General features: G+C 45.9%; 1 protein-coding gene and 1 long non-coding RNA gene across 4 annotated transcripts in view; one reads left to right on the top strand and one right to left on the bottom strand.

The window, feature by feature from the left end:
- The window catches only part of LOC144763913 (cysteine-rich secretory protein 2-like), a 387,595-nt gene that overhangs the window by 148,033 nt on the left and 213,624 nt on the right, over positions 1-25,938 (top strand). The gene's annotated exons all lie outside the window — the stretch shown is intronic.
- Positions 1-25,938, bottom strand: part of LOC144763914 (uncharacterized) — a 685,449-nt gene that overhangs the window by 596,023 nt on the left and 63,488 nt on the right. For all 3 annotated transcript variants that reach the window (XR_013596274.1, XR_013596275.1, XR_013596273.1), the window contains exon 2: positions 24,774-24,882. This is a non-coding gene — a long non-coding RNA (uncharacterized LOC144763914). The remainder of the gene's footprint in view (positions 1-24,773; positions 24,883-25,938) is intronic.

The following is a 25,938-nucleotide window of genomic DNA, read 5'->3' as shown; positions in this document are numbered from 1 at the left end:
AAACAATGGATCATACTTACATATTTACTTAGCAAAACACTTATACAAACACCACTTCTTCTATTCATTTAGATAGTAAGTCATCCTTAGTGAATTATAAAATCATTATTACAAATATACAGTTATCCATACAGTCACTCACACAATCATTGTGTCTTATGTATACTTATTTATATACAACAACTGACACATACACTGCCTTTTATTTTTCTAGTTTGTTGGACCTGTACCTTTGAGAAATAGATTTGCTCATCACCACACCCATAAAGAGATTCCCTCACCCAAACTGTTAGAACATGTAGTTTTAACTTCATATATCTACTGAATCAACTATTCACACATCTTTGGACAGTCACACACCCCCACCGAACCACACACACTTTCACACTCCCATACAAATACTCAGTTAACTAATCAATAACTAATATAGACTTTCACATAGCTAGTAACCAACTGTAGAATCAGTTTACACAACAACTGGCAAAGTGATACAGATATTCACACAGTTTAGTCACTATCCACTATATTTAGTGAGACATTATAAATTGGTCAAGTAAACAGTCAATTACATTGCTACTAAATCCTCCATCCAAATATTTATATATATATATATATACACTCATCCTTCAATGTAAATTGCTATATATAATGCATATTTAAATATCGAAGCAAACCACATTCACTGGATGATGTCATCAGTGATGTCATCAGTGATGTCATTTGAGATGTCATCAGTGATGTCACTGACCATGTCATGAATGATCTAATATGTGACATCATCAGCAGTGGATTGCGGGTGCGCGAAATATAGTTAGTACAACTTACTATATAGGAGCAATTTCAATGGTTTTGTATGAGTAAAATGTCCAGCTAACTATAACACCACTAAAACATATATATATATATATATATATATATATATATATATATATATATATATATATATATATATATATATATATATATATATATATATATATATATATATATATATATATATGTATATATATATATATATATATATATATATATATATATATATATTAAACCAAAGTTGGGAATAATTTATAGTTTGGAAAAGTATATTCAATCTTTTTTTTATATTTCACAGAAGTCGCGCACCCTACATGCACCATACATGATGGCTGCGCGCATCTCGCTACTGCACATTTAAGAAGTTGCGCTGGGGTGCTACTTCAGCGTAATTTGAAAAATATGAAATATCATTCTAGAAATTATCTATACATGTTTTTGCTATAGTGTTTGACTAATTTACTTTACAAACAATTTTTTTCAGTGTAATATTGACGATACGAAATTTCATGACAAAGCAACGTATGCGCGTACGGTGCGCATCCTCTCCTCGCACGTATTTCAGGGGTCGCGCCGTGATCTCGCCGCTGCTGCGACTTCAGCGTATTTTCAAAGTTTGAAATATTGCTATTGAAAGTTAGAATACCAAATTGAAATAAAGAGTTTTACCAATATCCCTTTTAAAATATTGTATAAACATTTATTTACATTCTATAATTATGTATGCTATATTTTATGGGTGCGCAATGCGTAAGCGATGGGTGCTCGCACCCTACGTGACTTCATGTCAGCAGGAAAAGAATCTGATTGATTTAAATCTTTTTCATTCTGTAAGAGGGAGGATCCATCCTTGTGATATTCCTCTTATTATTTGGCTTTGTTAGTGACAAGACCTGCTTCTTGTAACTCTCATCTTTTTTTCAAATTGTGTGTGTTTCGAATTTTTTTTTCAACACTATGGCTTCTAGTCAGCAAGATATCAACCCCTTCGATGTGGAGGAAGAAGAAATTATTGAACCAGTAAAGAAGAGGACAGAAAGTATTGTATGAGCCTTCTTCTCAGTATCGGAGGGCAAGAAAAAAGTGAACGCCCGTAAGGTCACTTGCACATCTGCCAATGCATTTTATCCAGAGGGTCAGAAAAAAAATACTCATGCGGAACCAGCAGCATGAAAAAGCACCTGGAAACCCTGTACCCGGTTCACCTAGTTAGAGAGGAGAGGAGGAAATAACTTAATGAGGTGGCACAAGACCCAAACGCCCCTTCTTCCTTTTCACAGCAGGTTCCTCCAACAAGTTCAAGTTCAGGAATTTGTATAGCGCACTACTCACCCAGAGGGTCTCAAGGCGCTTGGGGGAAGGGGGTGCATTAATTATCGAATAGCCAGGTTTTAAGTTCCTTCCTGAAGGAAACGTGGTTCTGGGTAAGGTGAGTGGGGAGAGAATTCCAGGTTTTGGCCGGCAAGTAGGAGAAGGATTTTCCTCCCATGGTTGATCTTTGGATGCGTGGAACTGCAGCGAGGGCTTGATTGGAGGATCTAAGTTCTAAGTTCTAAGTCACAGTCGTGTGTTGAGGCATTCGGTTCCTAGTTTGTAGAGGGCCTTGTGTCCGTGGGTGAGGAGACGGAACGTTATTCTCTTGTTGACTGGAAGCCAGTGGAGGTCTTTCAGGTGACCGGTAATGTGAGCTTGGCGCGGGATGTCCAATATGAGTCTGGCTGATGCGTTTTGGATGCGTTGGAGTTTTTTCTGTAATTTGGAAGTGGTTCCGGCGTAGAGGGTGTTTCCATAGTCCAGACGGCTAGTGACCAGAGCATGGGTGACAGTCTTTCTTGTTTCAGTGGGGATCCAACGAAAGATTTTTTTGAGCATACGAAGTATGTTAAAGCAAGAGGATGCGACAGCGTTGACTTGTCTGGTCATCGAGAGGGAGGAGTCTAGGATGAAGCCTAGGTTACGTGCGTGGTCTGTGGGTATGGGTGCCATGCCCAGGGCCGATGGCCACCATGAGTCGTCCCAGGCAGAGGGGGATGATCCTAGCATGAGGACTTCCGTTTTGTCTGAGTTAAGTTTTAGGCGGCTGTTTTTCATCCATTCGGCTACTTCTTTCATGCCTTCATGAAGATTGGTTTTGGCGGTGTTAGGGTCTTTGGTAAGGGAAAGGATCAGCTGGGTGTCGTCAGCGTAAGAGATGATGTTGAGGTTGTGTTGTCGCGCGATGGATGCGAGGGGACTCATGTAGACGTTGAAGAGGGTGGGACTGAGTGATGATCCTTGTGGTACTCCGCAGATAACTTCGGTGGCCTCTGATTTGAATGGGGGAAGTTGGACTCTCTGGGTTCTCCCAGCGAGGAACGAGATGATCCAGTCTAAGGCTTTTCCTTGTATGCTGATGTTGCTGAGGCGTTGTATGAGGGTGCTATGATAGACCGTGTCGAAGGCGGCGGAGAGGTCGAGTAGGATGAGGGCAACTGTTTCTCCGTTGTCAAGTAGTGTTCGGATGTCGTCTGTCGCTGCAATAAGGGCGGTTCCAGTGCTGTGTTTGGCTCGAAATCCGGACTGTGAGGAGTCGAGGGAGTTGTTGGATTTGAGGAAGGCGGCGAGCTGTCTATTGACGGCTTTCTCAATGACTTTGGCAGGGAATGGGAGGAGGGAGATGAGGCGGTAGTTCTTGAGTTCAGAGGGGTCCGCTGTGGGTTTCTTCAGGAGGGCGTTGAGTTCGGCGTGTTTCCAGCTTTCTGGGAAGGTAGCGGAGTTGAAGGAGCAGTTGATGACATTACGGAGATAGGGTGCGATGATGGAATTTGCTTTGTTGAAGATGTGGTGGGGACAGGGGTCGGTTGGCGAGCCTGAATGGATGGAGTTCATTAGGCGGGTGGTGTCTTCAGTGGTGATTGGGTTCCAGGTGTTAAGGATGTTCGAGGGCGGTTTAGGTTCGGAGGAGGAAGGAGTGGACTGTTCTTTGGAGATGTTCTTAAAGCTGTTATGTATGTCGGCGATTTTGTTATAGAAGAAAGAGGATAGAGAGTCGCAGAGTTCTTGGGAGGGAGTAATGTCGTTTGAGGCTGTGGTGGGGTTGGTAAATTCTTTGACGATGTTGAATAGTTCCTTGCTGTTTTGGGCGTTGTTGTCGCTAGTTCGTCAGCGCTGTGAGTGATCCATTGTTTGAGTTTGGTGGCCGCTTGGTTTGGGTCCGATGAGAGGGCGGGAGGGTTTTGATTGATCGATGTGAGGAGTTGGTCGGTGGTGATTTTGTTCCAGTTTCTTCGTGGAATAGTTTGTGGGGGGTTGTGGGTCGAGGTGGTTTTGTAGTTGAAGTGAACACAACTGTGGTCCGTCCAGTGGAGAGCTGTGGTGTGATTGAAGGAGATGTGCTTACTGGAGGTGAAAATTGGGTCGAGCGTATGTCCGGCTATATGGGTGGGGGTGTCAACAAGTTGTTTGAGACCAAAATTGGCCAGGTTGTCCAGAAGGGTGGTGGTGTTGCTGTCGTTTTTCTTTTCCAGGTGGAAGTTGAGGTCTCCCAGTAGAATGTAGTTCTCGGAGGCGAGGGCATGTGGGCTGATGAAGTCAGTGATGTCTTCGCTGAATTGTTTACGGTTTCGTGGTGGCCTGTAGATGAGGGTGCCTCTAAGTGTGGTTCTGGGGTCGGTGTGGATCTGGAAGTGGAGGTGTTCAGCGGTAGTAAGGTTATTGTCCACGCTGGTTGTGATTCTGATGGTGTTCTTATGGACGATGGCGATGCCTCCTCCTGTTTGGTTGGTGCGGTCTTTTCGGATGATCTTGTAAGCGTCCGGGATGGCTATGGCGATGTCTGGCGCTGATGGGGCGTTCATCCAGGTTTCTGTAAGGAAGGTGATGTCCGGTGAAGCAGTGTCGAGTAGGCCCCAGAGTTCAGTGGCGTGTCTATGGACCGAGCGGGTGTTGAGCAGGATGCACTTTAGGTGGTTGTTGTCGGAGCTCTGTTTGGAGTTAGTGGATTTGGCGATGGTCCTGATGCAGGCGAACTTGCAGGAGTGGCAGGCGAAGGGTCCGTGGGTGTGTCCTGGGGAAGCTGCGCAGCATTGTGGTGTGCGTCCGGGGTTGAGGGCTAGGAGGGTGACGGCGGCATACGTTATGCGGGAGGAGAGCGGTTTGCGGGGGTCAGGGGGTCTGGCGCTGGGCGCGGTCCGGGCGCGGACGGGCGTAGACGGGCTTACCTTTGGCGCACCTTCGGCGCGCATGGGGCGCGTCCGCTGCGCGTGAACGCTGAGCGCGGGAGCATCTGTCATATATGGATGGTGGAGGGGGCGAGGGAGGGTCAGCTGGGAGGCGGGAGCGGGGAGGAGACACGGGTCAGGGGTGGACACAACAACAACAAAATGGCTACTTAAGCTGAAAATCGAAATGGGGCACAGCCGAGGACCGGCAATGAACAAATAGCAGGCTACGCCAATTTAATTCTCAACAATGAAGCGCTAACGTGCACAATAATTAATCAGCAGATGCAATTTCAATTTTATAATGAGCAGGCTATGTTAGTTTTGAATCGGCAATGCTGCGCAAATGGGCACTATTATCTCTGTGCAGGCTACGATACCAAGCGCTATGTCAATGCGCGCGGTCACGGGTCCAGGCAGCAAGGAAGCAGGCAGCAATGAGGCACACGATCAGGCAGCAAGAAATGGAGCGTGGGGGAGCGACCGCTTCGGGGCAAGCCCAGGTGGTCACAGCGTTAGGAAGGAAGAGACGAGCTTACTCTGTCTGTGGGAGGGAGGGTCAGCTGGGAGGCGGGAGAGGGGAGGAGACACGGGTCAGGGGTGGACACGACAACAACAAAATGGCTACTTCAGCTGAAAATCGAAACGGGGCACAGCCGAGGACCGGCAATGAACAAATAGCAGGCTACGCCAATTTAATTCTCAACAATGAAGCGCTAACGTGCACAATAATTAATCAGCAGATGCAATTTCAATTTTATAATGAGCAGGCTATGTTAGTTTTGAATCGGCAATGCTGCGCAAATGGGCACTATTATCTCTGTGCAGGCTACGATACCAAGCGCTATGTCAATGCGCGCGGTCACGGGTCCAGGCAGCAGGGAAGCAGGCAGCAATGAGGCACACGATCAGGCAGCAAGAAATGGAGCGTGGTGGAGCGACCGCTTCGGGGCAAGCCCAGGTGGTCACAAGGGTAGTACCTGGGTAATTGAAGGAGTGAATGAGTAGTGTCTAAGTGATTGGGTAGTGCACAGGTGTTTGTAGCACTGCATGGTTAGTGCCTGGGTCATTGTATTACTACATGGATACTGACTCAATGATTAGAGTACTGCAAGAAGAGTGCAGGGTGAATTTATAAGTGCTTGGTTATTAGCGGAGTGATTGGATAAGTGCCTAGTACTGGCTGAGTGATTGTAGGAGTGCATGGGTAGTGACAGGGTGATTGCTAGACTGCATGGGTACTACCTGGGAAATTGAAGGACAGAATTAGTAGTGTGTATGTGATTAGAGAACTACATGGGTAGTGCACAGGGGATTGTAGCAGTGCATGTCTTAGTGTCTGGGTCATTACATGAGTACATGGGTACTGACTGAATGATTAGATTACTGGAAGGAGAGTGCATGATGAATTTATAAGTGCTTGGTTTACTGCATGGCTACCTGGGTTGTGCTTGGCTGATTGGGAGAGTGTATTGGTAGTGCCTGGGTGATTTCATAACTGTTTAGGTAGTGGTGGAGTAATTTCATGACTGCTTGGATACTAACTAGGTGATTGCACAATATGGAATCAGTCAATCATTACTCAAGTAGCTTGAAATTCACCTACTCACTACCTTTGCATCCTCTAATCGTTCAAGCACCTTTCAATAGTTCAGTAAGCATACATATAACTGTATAAATACAATCTGAACACATAGATCAGTCATTACATATTATCTAGTTAAGTGGATAAGAACAACATGCCTGCAAGGCTAATATGTGGCTGTTTACTTTTGAGCTACATCTTAACCATTATATCTACAAATATGTGACATCATTAAAGTATAGCTCTCAACAGACTGAAGAAAGAAGGGTAATTATCAACACCTTTTATGAGCATTTTTAAAACCACACTTTTATTCTACATCTTCACCTTTGTATTTAAAATTATTTGGCATCATTCAACTATACCTTTGTTCAGACTACAAAAAGAAACCTAATTTATAGCACCTTATTTCACCATTCAATCTTAAACTATGTGGCATCATTTAACTTTACCTTTGTACAAACTAATAAAAGAAACGTAATTATTAACACCTTATATGATCATCTTTTATAGCATGAGTACGTTAGTACTGACTGAATGATCTGAGTACTGTAAGGAGACTGCATCGTGAATTTATAAGTACTTGGGAATTGACGAAATGATTCGATAAGTACCTAATACTGGCTGGGTGATTGGAGCAGTGCATGGGGAGTAACAGGGTGATTGCTGGACTGCATGGATACTACCTGGGAAATTTCAGAAGGGAATGAGTAGTGTGTAGTTGGTTAGAAGACTGCATGGGTAGTGTACAGAGGATTGTAGCAGTGCATGTGTTAGTGCCTGGGTCATTGCATGAGTACATGGGTACTGACTGAATGATTTGAGTACTGCAAGTAGAGTGCATGGTGAATTTATAAGTGCTTGGGAATTGGCGGAGTGATTGGAAGAGTACATAGTACTGGCTATACCAAAAACAAGAGAAGAAAATACCTTAGACAACACTCCACTGAATGTGCATTAAACATTCAAATTCACGCAGATGTCTATGATCATTCAAGTGTAGAAGTATGGAATGAATGTAGGGTCAGTGATTCCCCCTTACGTCCATATATCTCATGTTCTTTGACTTGAGTCACAGGGTGCAACATTAGCAGTTGTACTCCGGGTGGCACAGAAACCACAACAGAGACACATCCATTAGTTACTTCCTTGTCCAGCCCAGGACAGAACCACGCCCAGAGCCCCGGGGTCATTGTTCACACCCCTATGCTGGACTGGCATACGCCAAGCCTGCCCACTCCGCTTATGCTAACCGAGAGGGAACTGCAATGCTACATGTCCCAGGTCTCCCTGCAGTGATCTCCCGATCACAGGTCACAGGTCTAGTTGCAGCATGCCAAAGCCACTCCCTCAGGGCTGGTTTACACCCACACCACACCCATCCAACACGGCGTCACAGGACAAGTGACCCTGCCAATAAAAAGGACCAGGCGCACGTGCTCGACGCCATTTCCACTCTCTATTTGGGTGTGGCCGTGTGGTTATTATTTATGCATGAGGGCATAGGGACCTACCACATCACATTCCCCACTGCTGGAGGTGACATGATAGCGTCCGCACCCCGATATTTAATCAAAAAGGGCCCATGAGTTGAGGTGCACACAGTTGGTGGCACCCGAGAAACTTTGGCCACCACGGGCCTCCCGCGACGTGGCGATGACTTGAGATACACAGAGTTGGTGGCAGTCGAGACACTTTGGCTGACCCTGGCCCCCGCCACGTGGCGATGACTTGAAGTGCACAAAGTTAGTGGCAGCCGAGGCATTTTGGCCAACACGGGCTTCCCGTCATGTGGCGTTGACTTGAGCTGCACTGAGTAGTGCCACCAGAGCTGTGCGGGTGTCCAACCTGCGATGATGTGTAGGCCTCCATACGCTATCTTGACAATCAAGACCCTATTTGAATTGAACACCAAAGGCAGCAGCCTGTACAAACAAGACTCCTCCGCGCGAAGCAGCAGGATGCGCTGGGGGCCTATTGCACAGAATTCAGCGGCGGCTGAGGAGGTTGCTCCAGCACGTGGTGGGCCCTCTTGGAGACACGCCAGTGGTGGCAGGTGAGCATGGAGGTCTGGATGACCAGGGTCGGGCAGTCATTGCTGGGGGGTGGATCGTTATGGGGACTGGGCTGTGCTGCTTGGACAGATGAGGAATCATGCACACTGCCTGGGAAGTAGTGTACAGGCCCCGGTGGTCCAGTTTTGCCTACACATTTTTTGAATGCGTGTGGTTTCTGTTACAGTGATTGTGTGCAGTGTCAGCAGGGGGCACAAGTAGTACATGTGTGCAATCAATTGCCCCCAGCACGTGCGGGAAGCCTACTATGGCGTGGTTACCTTACTTAGTCTCCAGCTATTCCTGCGCAGTGTGGGTGAAGTGAAGCTGCAGGTGTATGAAGCTGAAACGCACCGTGATGCTTACAGGTATGATAAATCCTGCATAATGAGACTGGAACAGAAAATCATGTGATCGTAACCTTCCTTTTCTTTCCTACGAAGGTTACGACCACACAAACTTATGTTATGCTCTTTTTGTGCAGGATTGATCATACCTGTAAGCATTCCAGTTTGTCCAAGTGCAATACATTGTACCAGATTACGGTTGTGACCATATTAACGCTTGACCATTGTCACCATTTATCCAAAAGGTTTCTGAATACGGACCTTCAGACTTGTATTGGGATTTCCAGGACGATCTGCAGTTATTTGGATCCACAAGTTGCCGTGATGATGGTCCCCGTTGAGAATCTTACTCGTTGTTTGATGTTTTCCTGTTGTTAATTTATGTTTTTGTAATAAAGTACTGTTTTTCCACTACTGTTGACTACTGGACTTCATGAACTGGCACACACCCATTTTAGAAACCACATTCTTGGACCGGGAGAACAGAGGCACAAGGCAACTGCTGGGGTTGGGGTTGGTTGTGCAGGAATACTACGAATTGGGACAAGCGTGTGCTGCAGATACAGGGGCCCGCTGTTGATTTTGTGAACATGCATCCAAGACATGTGTGAGGAAGTTTAATAGGGCTGGCTGTGAGACTCCTCCGACTCTGGCAGTTGTTGGTTGGAAAGTACCAGAGGCCACCAGGTGCAGATCAGCCAGCAGCTTTGTCTGCGGGGGATGTTAGTTGTCCGCTGTGTTTGTACCTTCAGCCTGTGGGCAGTGTGTCAGTGTGCACCAACTTGAGAATGGGGTGATAATTCTTTTGCCACTTTTGCTGCGCTAAAGTGCCGATAACTCTGCGATAAGTCCTCACTTTTGGGTTATAGGGTGGCTCTAAAACGAGCCCTTGTGTTTATTAGATGTTTGTTGTAGCTACATGCGAATCACAAGATTCTCATGACCCTGACCCCTAGGCCTGCTCAGGGGATCCCACAAGCACGCCCAGGACCAAAAAAAAACTTTTTTCTTTTTCAAGTGGATGGGTGTGCGAATCTGGACGAAAAAAAAAAATGAAGGGGCATATTCTCAAGGACATATCGCCGAGTTATCGGCACTTTAGCGCAGCAAAAGTGGCGAAAGATTTATCGTCCCATTCTTTTTTTTTTTTGTTATAACTTTTTATTATAATAAAACATCAACAAACAAACAAGGCAATATAACAATAGTGCAATCATTAGGCGTGTGCTCAAGGAGGACGGGAGATACACGATAACAAAAAACAAAAGTCGTCGATTACAGGCGGGGGGGGGGGCCTGGGGAAAGAATCGCATATGAACAATAAAATACATCACATCATAGCAGGAATGCCGGGTCAGGGCGATTGGGGAGGACTAGAGATCTCTGTGAGCGGGGGCGTACATATATCTCCCCGGTACGAGTTCCACTGGTTCCAAATTTTCCCCCATTTCCTGGGTCTACCTCTCGCCACATACACAGTTTTCTCTCTGAACATGCACCAATCCATACTCTCTTTCCAGGCAGTCACTGTAGGGGGCCTCTGGGACCCCCATAATTGCGCAATATCTCGTTTGGCAACCATATTGGCAAGAGTCACCCATCGAAGCTGTGGCACATCATAATCATTCGGTCCCCATACATTCAATAGACATTGCCGGGCTTCTGGCATCATCACAATACCCGTTACCTCACTCAACACACGATGTATACGGTTCCAAAAACGCACCACCTCAGGGCATTCCCAAATTATATGAAGAAAGGTGCCGAGGAGACCACAACCACGCTTACATAAGCCATCCGCGGAGTAGCCCATATGAATCAGGCGGGGGTCGGTGACATAGATGCGATGGAGGATCTTGATCTGGACCAGGCGGAGGCGGGCCGGAATCGCAACCTCCCTGGGAGAGGAGATTGCGGACTGCCAGTCCTCGTCGTCTAATTCAATACCATCAGCAATCCAGGTGTCCCTAAGGCGGTCAAGCAAACATGACCGGTCATTAATCATCTTTTTATGAAACAATGAAATGGTGCTATCCGGCACATGACCATCCAATACACGATCTTCGAGGGGGGAAGATTCCGGAACGTCACTTCCCACCGGAAAAACTGAATTCAAGGCGTGACGCATTTGAACATAACGAAAGAATTCCCTATCACTCAGCTGATATTCCACTTGCAAGTCCGAAAAGGTCTTTACCCCTCCCTTAACCCAGAGATCACGTACTTTACTAATACCGATCGTGTCCCATTTGTCAAACCCCTTAGTCTTCCACAGAGAACCCAATTTTGCGGAGGCGTAAAGTGGAGTTGCACGGGTTATTCTATCTCTCCAGCCCATAGCCGCATTCGCGCTATGCCATATAAGCACGGCTATAGCGGTAGGTCCTGAGAGACCTAAACGGGCGGATCCCGAATAAAGCGCCCTGTTATAGTCACCACCCGGTAGCAGCCACCTATCCATTTCAAATGCTGGGTTCAACGCCGGACCATACATTCCATGGTTGATGGCGGCAAGGTGGGAAGCCCAATAATACCTTCGAATATCCGGAAGTGCTATGCCGCCATCATACCAGGGAAGCGTTAACTTTGGAAGAGCAATGCGCGAACGTCCATCCCATATCAATTGCCTCTGCAAGGATTCTACCTCCCGGAAATATTTCGACGGAATCACGTCAAAACTGTTCTGGAGTGCATAGAGAAACCACGGTAAGGACATCATTTTAAAAAGGGCTGCACGCCCCAGCGGAGACAATGGTAATTTACGCCAGCTCTTTACATCCGAGCGCAAACGTTGGAGTGGGGGGAGTAGATTACGATCATAGCGCACCGCAGGGTCCAGCGAGATGAACACACCCAAGTATTTAAAACCAGACTGCGACACCTGGATGGGGCAACCCCGCGGCAGAAGGGGGACACCCCCGCGAGAACATAAATATAGGATTTTGACCAGTTGATAACAAGACCAGAGTTCTTCCGGAAGGAGTGAAGTACGTCAAACAACACATTAAGCGATTTTTGGGGAGACGTGAGGTACAATAAAATATCATCCGCATACAATGAAATACGATCTTCAAAGTTCGGATTCCAATATATACCCCTCATAGAGGGTTCCCACCGAAGCCAAGCAGCGAGTGGCTCCGACGCAAGAGCAAATAGAAGCGGGGATAACGGACAACCCTGCCGCGTGCCCCTTCCAAGGGCAAAGGGCATGGAGACCCGACCATTAACCACTACCTGCGCCAGTGGCGTACTGTACAGGAGTTTAATCCAACTAATAAAACCAGCGCCAAAGCCGAACTTGGCGAGTGTGGCCCAAAGATATGGCCATTCAATTGTGTCAAAGGCCATCGTGGCATCCAAGGACGCCAAGATGGCCGGTTCACTCAAAGTCGCTGCCCTCGCGAGAACACCATGCAAACGCCTTAAATTCAATGCTGTGTTACGGTGTGGGATAAAGCCCGACTGATCCGGATGAATCAGATCACTAATCACTGTAATAAGGCGGTTAGCAAGTAACTTGGCAAGAATCTTGGGCTCAGCATTCAGGAGCGAAATAGGCCTATAAGACGTGCAACCATCCCTAGGCTTACCTTCCTTGTGGATCACCACAATGGTCACAAGACGCTGATCCCGAGGGAGGGTGCCAGTTTCTCGCGCAGCCAAAAACATATCACGGAGGTATGGCGCTAGCATATCAGGGCGCAGTTTATACAGTTCGATAGGGAGGCCATTGGGACCCAAGGCCTTTCCGGAGCGTATAGAGCGCACCGCCAGAGCTACCTCATCCACCGAGGGCGTGACATCCAAACTGTCCCGATCAGACTCTGACAAACAAGGTAATGTGATATCCCTAAGCAACAACTGAGAATCCTCCTCGGGTCTGTCGGACACCGAGGTGTAAACCTCCCGGAAATAATCAGCAAAGCATCCAACAATATCAACCGGGTCTGTCACATGCACACCGTCTGCTTTCTCAATCGCAGGAATCACACGACTCGCTCTCTCCTTTCTGTCCAACCAGGCAATCAATTTTCCTGCCTTATCGCCCACATCATACAATCGTCCCTGTTGTTTCCTACTCATCATCTTGGCAGCATCAGTCACTAAGTTTTGTATTCTGATTGCTTAAGATCGAGGATATGCAATGCGTCTTGAGTAACGTTGCGCTCTAATGCAGTCTCTAATTCAGTAATTTCTGTCTCGAGACGAACAACTGCCTCATTTTTACATTTCTTGGCACACCCTATCAAAGAAGACAATGCCTGTCCCCTAATAACAGTCTTGAAAGCTTCCCACAATGGAACAGGCGAGGACACGGGCCCCACGTTTTCTGCAAAATACAATTTTAATGATTTAATCAACTCAGTACGGGTTTTGGGGTTAAGAAGATACCAGGGGTTAATCGAAGCCACCCTCCCTTCATCGCCTGCATTCGAGTTAAAATAGAACCAGAGAGGGGAGTGGTCTGATATACCCCTAGCTAGGTGTCTAATCTCTCCAATCGAGGAGGACTGGGCCGCCGGCACTAGGATATAATCTAATCTAGAAAGACTACCATGTGCGCCCGAGTGGAAAGTGAACTGCGTCTGCTCTGGGTGCATTAACCGCCAACAGTCCACAAGCCCCAATGTCTCCAAAAATTCACCCAACCAGGAGTGGGCAGCTGTAAGGTCCCTGGGTGGATAGCGATCCGCCCTGCCAGAGACGACTCAGTTAAAATCTAGTATCAGAACACCCTCCGGAAGACCCAAAACCACCCGCCCCCAGTCTCCAAATGTTGTGGATTGTAAGCCAGGAGGGACGTACACTGATACCAATGAAACTGTTTTCCCTTCCCACCTTCTTACCAGTGCAACATATCGACCCCTAGCGTCAAGAACCACTTCATCAACCACGAGGGGGAGTGAGGTCTTAAGCAGTATACCCACCCCTCTAGAACTAGAAGTAAAGCCAGAATGAGCAACAAGTCGGTAACCCCGCCTATTGAGAGCGTGGCAAGTATTCCCAATCAAGTGTGTCTCTTGTAGCAGGACAACATCGGACGAGAGGCGCCGCAAAAGCTGCATAACCACCCCTCTCTTTATCCGATCTCCCAACCCATTTACATTCCAGCACAGCATCTTCAACCCCCTACCCCCATCCAGACCCACGATGAACTCTCATCTCAGAACGAGCACCACACCAATGTCCGAAGTCGTAACAGTTCGTAGCCTTGAAAAAGAAGAAAAAGGAAAAAAGAAAACAACTCCCACACAATTTCCCCCCCTGCCCCCAATGATCCTCGACAAAACTCCCCCCACCCTGCACCCCTGCACAGACTCAAAAGCCACCCCAATTTGCAGTGTGCCTGTCGCCCTAGCAAAAACAACAACTAATCTACACAAAGAAACCCCAGAGGAGGAAAGGGTCCCTCTGTCTCCGCCACCCCCCAGGATACCCATAGAACGATCAAAGAGGTCAGTGAGCCGCAGCTGTCCACGGTGGATAGTGTTCAGGACGCAGGCACCATTGTCATTCTTGGTCCATCAGGCCCACCTCTGCGCCACCAGCATGGTCTCGGCCAGCACGACGAGCAGGCAACGTGTCCAACCAATCACTCGCTTCCTTTGGCCAGAGAAAAAAGAATGTCCGATCGTCGTATTCCACACGCAGCCGGGCCGGGAACAACATCGCATATTTCAACTCCATGTCTCTAAGCCGCCGTTTCACCCCTTGAAATCCCATCCGTTGCTTCTGGACCGACTGGGAGAAGTCCGGATAAAAGTTCACTGCAGCGTTCTCGAACTGCGTAGGACCATTTGTCCGTGCAGCCTGCAAGATGGCGTCGCGGTCCCTGAAGTTAAAGATTCTGGAGATGATTGGACGGGGGGGAAAGCCGGGCTTTGCCTGTCCCCCCGGCACCCTGTGTGCACGTTCGATCGCGAAGAATTTGCTCAGGACCTTGGGTGCGAGATGATTGAGGATAAGGTCATCTACTCGAAGATCAGTGGAGAGTGAGCTAGAGTCCTCCGGGACCCCAATAATACGCACGTTGTTGCGTCGTGCACGGCCCTCAAAATCCTCCAAGCGACGAGCAAAGAAGTCATTAGCAGTTCTCAGGTTGCAAACTTCTGTTTGCAAGTCGGACATATCCGTCGTGAGGCTGGATGTCTTTAGATCAAGAGACTTCACCTTTTCGTTTGTCTTAGCCAGATCTGTTCTGATTAGATTGACATCAATGGCCACCGTATCCAGTTTCAGGGCCAGAGCTTCATATTGTTGGCCGATAGAAGTTTTGATGCCTTCAATGGCGCCCATCACGTCCTGTAGTGTTAAGTTCGCCGACATGGCAGGATCGTCACTAGTCTCATCCCGGATCTTAGGTGCGCCACCGGGGGATCCCTTAGGAAGTGTGTAGCGGGCCATGACATTCGTCTGGGCTGAGCCTCCACGGAGGGTGGTCTTAACTTTCCGTTTGTCACCCTCGGGCTTGCCCGTCATGGCGAGTTGGGTGCCTTGAAGGGAAGCTTGAGACCTGGTCCAAATGGCTCCTCAGAAGTCACCCACAAGATCACCAGAGGTAGAGACGAATCAATATGAGTTCACAGCCACAGTCGCTAGTCCCAAGCCCAATGAACTGACATAGGCGCCAGCCGCGTTCAGCATTCACCCCGATGAGGGGATACGATACGCAGGAGAAACGAAACTGAAAGTGAAGTGGGGCTGCAGGCTGGACTTCGTCAGCTGTTGTTGTTGAATTACTGTCCGGGTAGAGTCACAACTTAAGGCCCAGGTGATCCCACGGAGAAGGCCACAAAATACAGGATGGCGTAACTCAGGAACCCGAAGTCCGATTTCGTCCCCAAAAGCAGCTAGTACATCAGCCGGGCTGTGTCCTCAATGATCTTCAGTCAAATCAGGATATTATCCAGGATAGATGCGGGAGGTGGTGAAGGGTCTCAGGAGCCCTGTGCTCACGCGGCCATCACGGATGCGCGCGAAGCTCCTCCTATCGTCCCATTCTTAACCTAATGCACACTGCCGATATCGGTAGTTTTCCAGTGATAGCTTCTGCAAAAACCATTGCCACAGATGAGAGCGACAACTAAAGTTAATGATATGCAGAGTAGGCGTTCCCAGTTTCTCAGGCTATTGTTCGTATGGAGCCTAAAACAGGAAAGCTGCTTTATCAGATCTACAAAGAGGCTTAAAAGGAAGAGTTGTGTATTTACCTTTAGATTTTAAAAAGAATCCTGAAACTGTTGGTGTAGAGAAAGAGGTAACTGAACCTGTAGTTATTCTAGTTAATGGTGTTCCTACGACGTGTCGGAAAATATGGCAAGAATTAGTAGATGTTAGAAAAGTGCAAAAGGCTACGTTATATCTCATAAAAAACAATGTTTACTACAAAAACGTGTATGTGGAAGAAGAAGAAATCGATTGAGTTGATGATAGCGAAATTTCAAGTGGTCAAGTTGAAAAAGTGGACATCTCCAAAAGTGAAGAAATGTATGAACATTATAGTGTACATCCTTTACATTCAAAGGCAGTGATTGGAAATACTATTGAATTATTCCAAATGAAGAAAGCGAAGGGAACTCCCATGAGTGCTTGGGCCACACAATTCAGATAGGGAACTATCAAACTACTGTTGTGAGAGTGTACTAAAAGCGATTAGTGTTGATAATGTTTCACAGAGGGCAAACTGTACTAGTCAGGGTGATTTTCAGATGTTCAAGGTTTCACTTGTGCGTATGCGATAACATCTGTAAAGCATTATTCCCTATTTATACCATTGAGTGAGTGATAACTTTGAATTTATTTAGTGGAACAGACAAGAGATTTGTTTTTACTTTGGTGTTCATGAACTATTGCTCATGCAAATGTTAATTGTGATGGAGGGTTAGCCGCTGCGAGGTGCTGCAAGCCACGTCATTACCTGCCACACTAGTATTGGTCGGTTGGTGGTGTGCGTGGTGCACTGGTATCGGTCATATAATCAGCATGTCCTGCGCTGTGAAAAATCACATACTTGAAAAAAAATAATTCTACACCACCATTAAGGGCCCTGGCAGCATCATACAACAATGAAAGCCAAGTTGGACTTAGGGCACAACCTTACCTTAACTACACAATAGGGAAAGCTTGCCTGACCAAAATCTTGGCAGTAAGGATGCTGGCATTACAAATCAAAGACTTTAATCCTAACTGGCCACTGCTTTCTAACTTTCTAAAGTAGTTAAGTGTAGACTCTGCGGCTAAAAATCAGAAACTCTTTTACATCTACTGTGCAGCTGTCCGATCTTGCTCGACTCCCGCCGATCCTTATTAAAGCCACTCTTCTCAATTCATGGTATAGGAACATGCAATGAACTGGATTTTTAGCATCATGGTCCCCCTCAAATTGGCAAGAATAGGCACATTTTTCAAAGCAGTGCAGGACTTCTTTAAAAACTCACAACAAAGCACTGAGATGATCATGAACCGTTAACTCTTAGCTTTTGGATCACGGACATTAATGCATTGTAGAGTTTGGCCACGATGTAATTGAGTTTTTTCTTAGTTGAAACACATAATCCATTTTATGGTGGATTTTATCTAATTTTTATTCATTATTTCCATAAAAGATAAGGGAAAGGGAAGAGCTGTCTTTTTTCGGGCTTAACATGCCATCTACACTATATGCGGTACAAAAGGGGGTGGTGATGGACGGAGCATCTGAAACAATCAAACACTCACACCCAGTCAACAGATCTGGGTTTAATCCATCACCGTTCTTTAGACCACTCTGCCACCCCAGTTCAGACATGGCCATATGCAAATCCGTCTGACCCTATGCCTCATGGGAACAGTCCAGTTCGAACTGCCAAGCCATGCCTTCCCTGGACCGGATTCAAGCTTCCTAGGACCGGTTTCTGGCATTACAGCCGTCTTCAGTCAGGCTTGCTTGAATCCAGTGGCAAAGTGAGCAAGGGACTCACGTCTGAGCATACCATGCCAACTTACGGCGAACAAAGCGGAGCAAAAGGGGGTGGTGATGGACGGAGCATCTGAACCAATCAAACACTCACACCCAGTCAATAGATCTGGGTTTAATCCATCACCGTTCTTTAGCCCTCTCTGCCACCCCAGTTCAGACATCGCCATAAGCAAATCAGTCCGGAATTGGAAATTATTTTTAATGAATTGGTAATCAATGTTTCATAAAAAGTATTATTTGGTATGAAAAATAATTGTATTTTTTAATATTTTTTAATTGTGAATTAATTTTAAATAATTTAAAAAAAACTTTAAAACAAATATTTTATTGTTCAATATTTATTATTTGGTGACTAATTTATTAATTCATATTTATTGGTATTTATTGTTAATTTATTGTTAATTTATTGTTAATTATATATTCAATTCTAATTATGTTTTTAATAATTATTAATGGGTATTTGTAAATGATGTAGAGTTATTAAAAAATTTAATTATTTATTATTTTAAATACACTTTTTTTTTATAAGTATGTTATATTTAAATTCTACGCTATCCAATGTTTTCCCTACTGTTTCACTCTCTGGAGTTGGAATAGTAATTTTTACCCCTGCGCTATCCAACGCTTTTCCTATTGTTGCAGTCTGTGGAGTTGGAATTATAATTCTAACCCCTACGCGATCCAATGCTTTCCCTACTGTAGCGCCCTCTGGAGTTGGAATATTAATTTTTACCCCTACGCTATCCAACGTTTTCCCTATTGTAGCACCCTCTGGAGTTGGAATAGTAAATTTTACCCCTACGCTATCCAATGCTTTCCCTACTGTAGCGCCCTCTGGAGTTGGAATAATACATTTTACCCCTACGCTATCCAACGCTTTCCCTACTGTAGCACCCTCTGGAGTTGGAATAGTAATTTTTACCCCTACGCTATCCAATGGTTTCCCTACTGTTGTCCCCTCTGGAGTTGGAATAGTAATTTTTACCTCTACGCTATCCAACGTTTTCCCTACTTGCCCCTCTGGAGTTGGAATAGTAATTTTTACCCCTACGCTATCCAAAGCTTTCCCTACTGTAGCACCCTTTGGAGTTGGAATAGTACTTTTACTGACAGGAGGACCACTGGGTTGATGGCACATCTAAAAGAGTGATTAGTAAGCAGAAATTAAGTAATATGAAAAAAATCAAGGACAAGTAGATTCAAAGGAGTAAGAGCAAGAAAGAAAAGGAACATGCGGCGAGTGTTGAAAAGAGGTGTACAGAACAATTCTGAAGTTGGAGTTTTCCCCCTAATGAAGATGCATGAAGCAGATATTTGCATGTGCCCTGAGTCAAGGCGATCTTGCTGCATTTACAAACCAATTTCCAAAATCAAGAGAAATTCCTGATTTGTGGTACACTCAAGTTCAGCAGTTCCTGAAACTTCCAAAGGTGTTATGGGAGGATTTGGATACTTTTTTGACATCATGGTTCCTATTGATTTGTATTCCAAATGTAAAGTAGTCTAACAATGGGCAAATGCAGCACACCCTAGGGCAATTCATACAAAATGCTCCATTTCCTGAAGTCAGGTTGAAGTATGACCAAGTAATACATTTCCTGAAAGGTAAGGTTCGGCAGAAAGGCATAGATTGGCTTAAGATAAAACAAACTACACAGAAAGCTAAGGATCAGTCCATGCCTATTTTGAACGCCTCATGTAGGTATTCCGACAGCATAGAGGTATTGAAATCCCTGAGAGAAGAAATTTGAGCAATTTTGTGTCCCAGTTTGTTCTTGGGTTGCATCCAAAGATCAGTTCGCATATTCAGCAGAATGTTATTTATTGGTAAGGTAAACCTCTGGATGTAATACTTTGTTATTTTGGTGATGAATTGGAAATGCAACAAAAAAGATTAAGGCAAAATTCATGATGGCCCAGACAGAGTAACGCCGAAAGGATTTCAGAATGCTCAGTTCATGAGAAGTACAGGTTACAATAAGGGTGTTGGTGGGGGGATGCAGGAAATCGGGATCCAAGGAGGAGGATCGATGACGCGTAACGGGAATGGTGGTAAACATGGTAGAGGTCATTATGCACTGATTGATCCAAAATTAGAGTAGATATAGCGCCTCCTAAAGGGTCTAAGCCATGACATTATTGTAATAAGTTGGGACACTGGAAAAGTGAGTGCCCGCTTAATTCGGACAGAATGTCAGGTGATGGTCAAATGCTAAATGTAACTTTGAAGCAGGCACAAAATATGCAGATGCAGAGACCTCAGAACCCTCATATGTCTCCAGGCATAAAGATGCAGAGGCCTCAAGTCCCAATGGCGCCACAAAGCATGGGTAATTCAAGACACAATGCAAACCCATCTCTTGGAGCCAACCCAAATGTATTTAAGAATCATATCAGTTTCCAACAGTCACCAGTCTTTGACATTTCCAGAGAATATGGATTCTATCAATCACAATGATGTAGCCTGAGAGGGGAAGAAGATTGTGTACTTGGCACAGACTTAGGGGGTCATTAGGATGGCGGGCGGACTTTGCCCGCCCGCCATCCTCGTGGTAATCGGGACCGCCCCCTATAAGGGCGGGGGTCCTGTGGGGAGTATTAGGATGTGCCCGCCACAGTTGCATGGCTTTTGTAGTTCGGACTGGACTGTTCCCATGGGGCACAGGGTCAGCGCTGATTTGCATATCGCCATTGTCTAACCCAGGGTGGTGTGGAGTGGAAAAACGATGGATTTGGGCCCAGATCTTTGGACTGGGGTGAATGTGTGACATTGATCCACATTCTGTCCATCATTGTTGTGTTTGCAGTTACCGCTCTAAGTGTACTGGGCATGCTCAGACGTGAGTCCCAGGCACTCCACAACACTGGAATCAAGCTAGCCGGGCTGAAGAGAGGTGTTACCTCGAAACCGGGCCGGTCCTCGGATGCTTGTTTCCGTTCTGGGAAGGACATGGCTTTTGTAGTTCAGACTGGACTGTTCCTATGGGGCACAGGGTCAGCGCTGATTTGCATATCGCCATTGTCTAACCCAGGGTGGTGTGGAGTGGAAAAACGATGGATTTGGGCCCAGATCTTTGGACTGGGGTGAATGTGTGACATTGATCCACATTCTGTCCATCATTGTTGTGTTTGCAGTTACCGCTCTAAGTGTACTGGGGATGCTCAGACGTGAGTCCCAGGCACTCCACACCACTGGAATCAAGCTAGCCCGGCTGAAGAGAGGGTTTACCTCGAAACCGGGCCGGTCCTCGGATGCTTGTTTCCGTTCTGGGAAGGACATGGCTTTTGTAGTTCGGACTGGACTGTTCCCATGGGGCACAGGGTCAGCGCTGATTTGCATATCGCCATTGTCTAACCCAGGGTGGTGTGGAGTGGAAAAACAATGGATTTGGGCCCAGATCTTTGGACTGGGGTGAATGTGTGACATTGATCCACATTCTGTCCATCATTGTTGTGTTTGCAGTTACCGCTCTAAGTGTACTGGGGATGCTCAGACGTGAGTCCCAGGCACTCCACACCACTGGAATCAAGCTAGCCGGGCTGAAGAGAGGTGTTACCTCGAAACCGGGCCGGTCCTCGGATGCTTGTTTCCGTTCTGGGAAGGACATGGCTTTTGTAGTTCGGACTGGACTGTTCCCATGGGGCACAGGGTCAGCGCTGATTTGCATATCGCCATTGTCTAACCCAGGGTGGTGTGGAGTGGAAAAACGATGGATTTGGGCCCAGATCTTTGGACTGGGGTGAATGTGTGACATTGATCCACATTCTGTCCATCATTGTTGTGTTTGCAGTTACCGCTCTAAGTGTACTGGGGATGCTCAGACGTGAGTCCCAGGCACTCCACACCACTGGAATCAAGCTAGCCGGGCTGAAGAGAGGTGTTACCTCGAAACCGGGCCGGTCCTCGGATGCTTGTTTCCGTTCTGGGAAGGACATGGCTTTTGTAGTTCGGACTGGACTGTTCCCATGGGGCACAGGGTCAGCGCTGATTTGCATATCGCCATTGTCTAACCCAGGGTGGTGTGGAGTGGAAAAACGATGGATTTGGGCCCAGATCTTTGGACTGGGGTGAATGTGTGACATTGATCCACATTCTGTCCATCATTGTTGTGTTTGCAGTCGCCACAGTTGCAGGCACATCCTGTAGTTTTAGCATTGTGGCGGGCGGTGCTCTCTGCACCGGCCGCCACAATGCTAAAAAGCATTTCAGCATTTGCATAATCAAAGCAGCAGGCACCGCGCGGTGCCTGCCACTTTGATTATGTTAATGCAGTAGGTATCACAGGTACCCCCCGTGTGCACCCCCGTACTCTCCATCACTCTGGGGGCCCGCACGGGGTGAGTGAAATCCGCCTGCCTTTCCATGGCGGCATTGCCGCCATGGAAAAGCAACTGCAGACGCCCATCCAAATATGGCTGGCGGTGTCTGACAGACACCGCCACCATATGAACCCTATTTTTCAAGGCGACCGGGACGGAAAAGTGGCGGGCGGTGTTGGCCTCCGTTGCGGTCCCCCCCCGCCATTGTAATGTGGCGGGGGGGAAAAGGGTGGCAGGCGGGCATTTATGTCGGGCAAATCGCCACCGCCACCATGGCGGTGGCGATCCGCCCGACATCATAATGGACCCCCTAGTATCAGACCAGAGTGGTCTATTCACGGAAGGTGAGGTAAATGGTCATTATGTATCATTTTTGATTGACACTGGAGCTACCTGTTTTACTGTTAGGATGGTAGAACTCTCAAACCTTTCCCCCAAGAGAAAAAAAGTCCAAGTTGCAGGTGTTGCCAATAAAGATATAATGAACCCTGGGTCTGCAACAGCGCCGGTAAAGATAGGGTTCTTTGTGGAGGGCTTTCAGTTTGTAGTGTGCACATATATTAGGCATGGACTTACTCTGCAAGTTAAATTGCATAATTTACTGTACAGAGGAGGGTGTTGAGTTTCAGAACCATGATCAGAATGCTAATTTTAAATTGGCCAAACAGGCCATTGGATTGTTTCCCATGATGACTAAAGACAATTTGCCCTCTGATCTGAAATATTATGTAAAACCTGAAGTCTGGGACTTCTCAGGCAATAATACTGGCCTTATAAAAGGTGTAGGGCCAGTACAAATAACTATTAAACCAAGTGCAGAGTATCTCTACACACCCCAGTTCAATCTCTCACCAGAGACAGTGACTAGACTTGCCCCAGTTATTCGGTCCATGATACAACAAGGAATGCTGAAAGAGATCTTAGGGAGTCCATGTAATTCCCCAATTTTGGGCCTGCAAAAACCTAACAAAAAGTACAGGATACAAGAAACATTAAAAAAAATGTTTTTATCCCATATTGCCTATGGTGCTGAATCCTGCTGTAATACTGTTTCAATACCCTTTGAAGCTGAAGGGTTCACAGTGCTCAATTTGTGTCAAGCATTCTTTTCCATTCCACTGCACACAGAGATCAGAGTTCTCTTCGTATTCTGGTTTCAAAATAGAATTTTTGAAAGGCGTAAGAAAGGTGATGCAGGAGAGAATGTCTGACACTCTGAAAATGAACCCTCACACTACGCAGCAAGAGGTCAGGATGTTTCTGGGAATGGTGGGTTACTGTTGTCAACTGATACCCATCTTTCCCTAGAGGCAAAGCCTCTACATAGGCTAACATAAAGATGTGCCTAATACCTTGAAAGAATAAACCATGAATGCCTTCCTCTAACTGAGCGAAAGTCTTTATAGCTCCCCAGCTCTATGAATGCTGGATTGCACTAAAGAGTCCATTTTGTATTGCAGATAGAGAGAAGGGTGCGATCTCTCGGAGCTCATGCAAATTCATGGTGATTCCAGAAGACCGGTTGTGTTTTTTTCCCTCCATGCTTGATCCACTAGCCGCAGGTTTGCCAGGTTGTCTGAAGTCGACCTTGGCGGTGAACTCCACTCTGTGCAGTTTTCTGGTCCCAGAGCACGTAGAGTTCTGAAAAACTTCCACAGTGGAGTTTTTTCCTCGCTCGCCAACGTTAAGCGGAGGAGCTTGAGCTGGGAAAATCCAATGCTAGTCCTCTTCTCAGCGAAATTTCTCAACGTGACTGCTCGCATTGAGAAACCATTTGTTCGCGTTGAGGAAGCTGCCGCTCAAGTAGAAAATCTACTTGAGTGGCAGAAAGAAGCAGCAGCCTCTTGCACTGCACATGGTGCCAATCGTGTTGGAACAAACACCCAGAGCTAAAAATCAGCTTGAAAGGCATGACTTAACGCACTCCGCTGCTTGCGGAACTCTGTGTAGTGCAGCTGAGTTTTTTGGTCTACCAGTTGCATATCAGATGTTAAAGGGAACGTTCCCTTTCAGTGGAACACTTTGTCATGTTAAACCGCTCCACTAGAGATATGAAATGGTGGGTAATCAATGTGATAATGCCAACCACTAGCTCTACCAACACAGAACGCATGCTAGCAATTCATGAAAACAATTAGATCTGGAGGGTATTAGTGTAATAAGGGACGTAAACATTGTCGTGGAATGTCCAACACTAACATTATGATTTAGCTTTCAGATTACATTTCACATTCATTTTTTCAGCTTTACACTTTAAGGGATGATGTATTGTATGTATTTCGAGACTAAATACAGTAGATAAAAATGTAAAGTATGGTTACTCTCATTGTGAAGCAATTTCACTGTACTTTTCATCATATTAATGACTGTGTAATTTTACAACTTTCATATGAATTTGACATTGTGCGCCGAAGAATTTCTATATCACAACATATATATGTTTTGTTATTGTATTATGACTTTTAATTCAAAAATAGACTGCAGTCATGAACTCACCAATCAACTTCACCTTAGATCTTTTGTTGTATTCTGTAGGCTCATTAATTGAAAACTCACAAATGAACATGCTCCTTGTATAATGTTTCTCATATTCTGTTGTTAATTGCTGAAATAAGAAATGCACAATTAAGATTTATGAATTGCAATCAATATGGCCACCGCCATACTTGACATGCAGACTCTTTTTAAGACAATTCACTTATAAGATGACCAACCTCTTTCCAAAACTACAATATTCGATGGTCTTACCATAATTTTTTATCTGAATTTTACAAGCTTTGACATCATTCTGTTAAATATTGCCACTTGTAGAGTTGTTTGAGCTCCCACACAATGTTGAAATTTCTGAATTATCTAAACCTATTTGTTCACTCACTAGTTTCGGATTTTCACATCCAATATGGTCACCAAATGTAAAGGTCTAGGTATTGACGCCCACCAAAAAGCTCTTGCCACCCCAATTGACTTTTTTGCCAAGGGTGCACAGACTAGTTTGGCTTCTGATGAGCGCAGAGATCTTCTTGGGACGTACCAATTGAAGTGTTGGATCAGATGATTTGGTCCAATGCCATGGAGTGATTTATGAACCACACATAGGGCCTTGAACAGAACACGCTTCCTAACAGGTAACCAGTGTAACTTTTTAATTTCTGCTGAAATGGATTCATGTTTTAGGGTACCTGAAAGCAGTCTGGCTGCTGCATTTTGTACGAGTTGGAGTTTTTTTATGAAACCTTCCTGAAAATTTACATACAGGCTATTGCAATAGTCCAATTTGGACATAGCCAAAGCTGTAATGACAGTTTTTTTACTTTCTTTAGGGAGATAAGAGAGTATTTTTTTGCATGATTTCAAAATATATGAAGTGGCCGAAACAACTGAATTGACTTGTTCTTTATAGGAAAGTCTATTATCAATTATGAACCCTAAGTTTTTCACCTACCTGACAGGTGTTGGAAGGGGGCCAAGAGAATCTGGCCACCATGCCGGGGTCAAAACCTGAGGGTTATTCCCACCTCTGCTTTCTTGGAATTAAGCTTCAAGCAGTTTAGGGCCATCCAGCCACCCACCGCTGTCATGCAATCGTGAAAGCGGGGTGCTTGCTCCTGAATTTCATCTGGAAGCAGAGTGACAACAATCTGCGTATCATCTGCGTATGAAG

Source organism: Lissotriton helveticus, chromosome 6, assembly GCF_964261635.1.
Source record: "Lissotriton helveticus chromosome 6, aLisHel1.1, whole genome shotgun sequence".
Lineage (NCBI taxonomy): Eukaryota > Metazoa > Chordata > Amphibia > Caudata > Salamandridae > Lissotriton > Lissotriton helveticus.
This window is presented reverse-complemented; position numbering and strand designations above follow the sequence as displayed.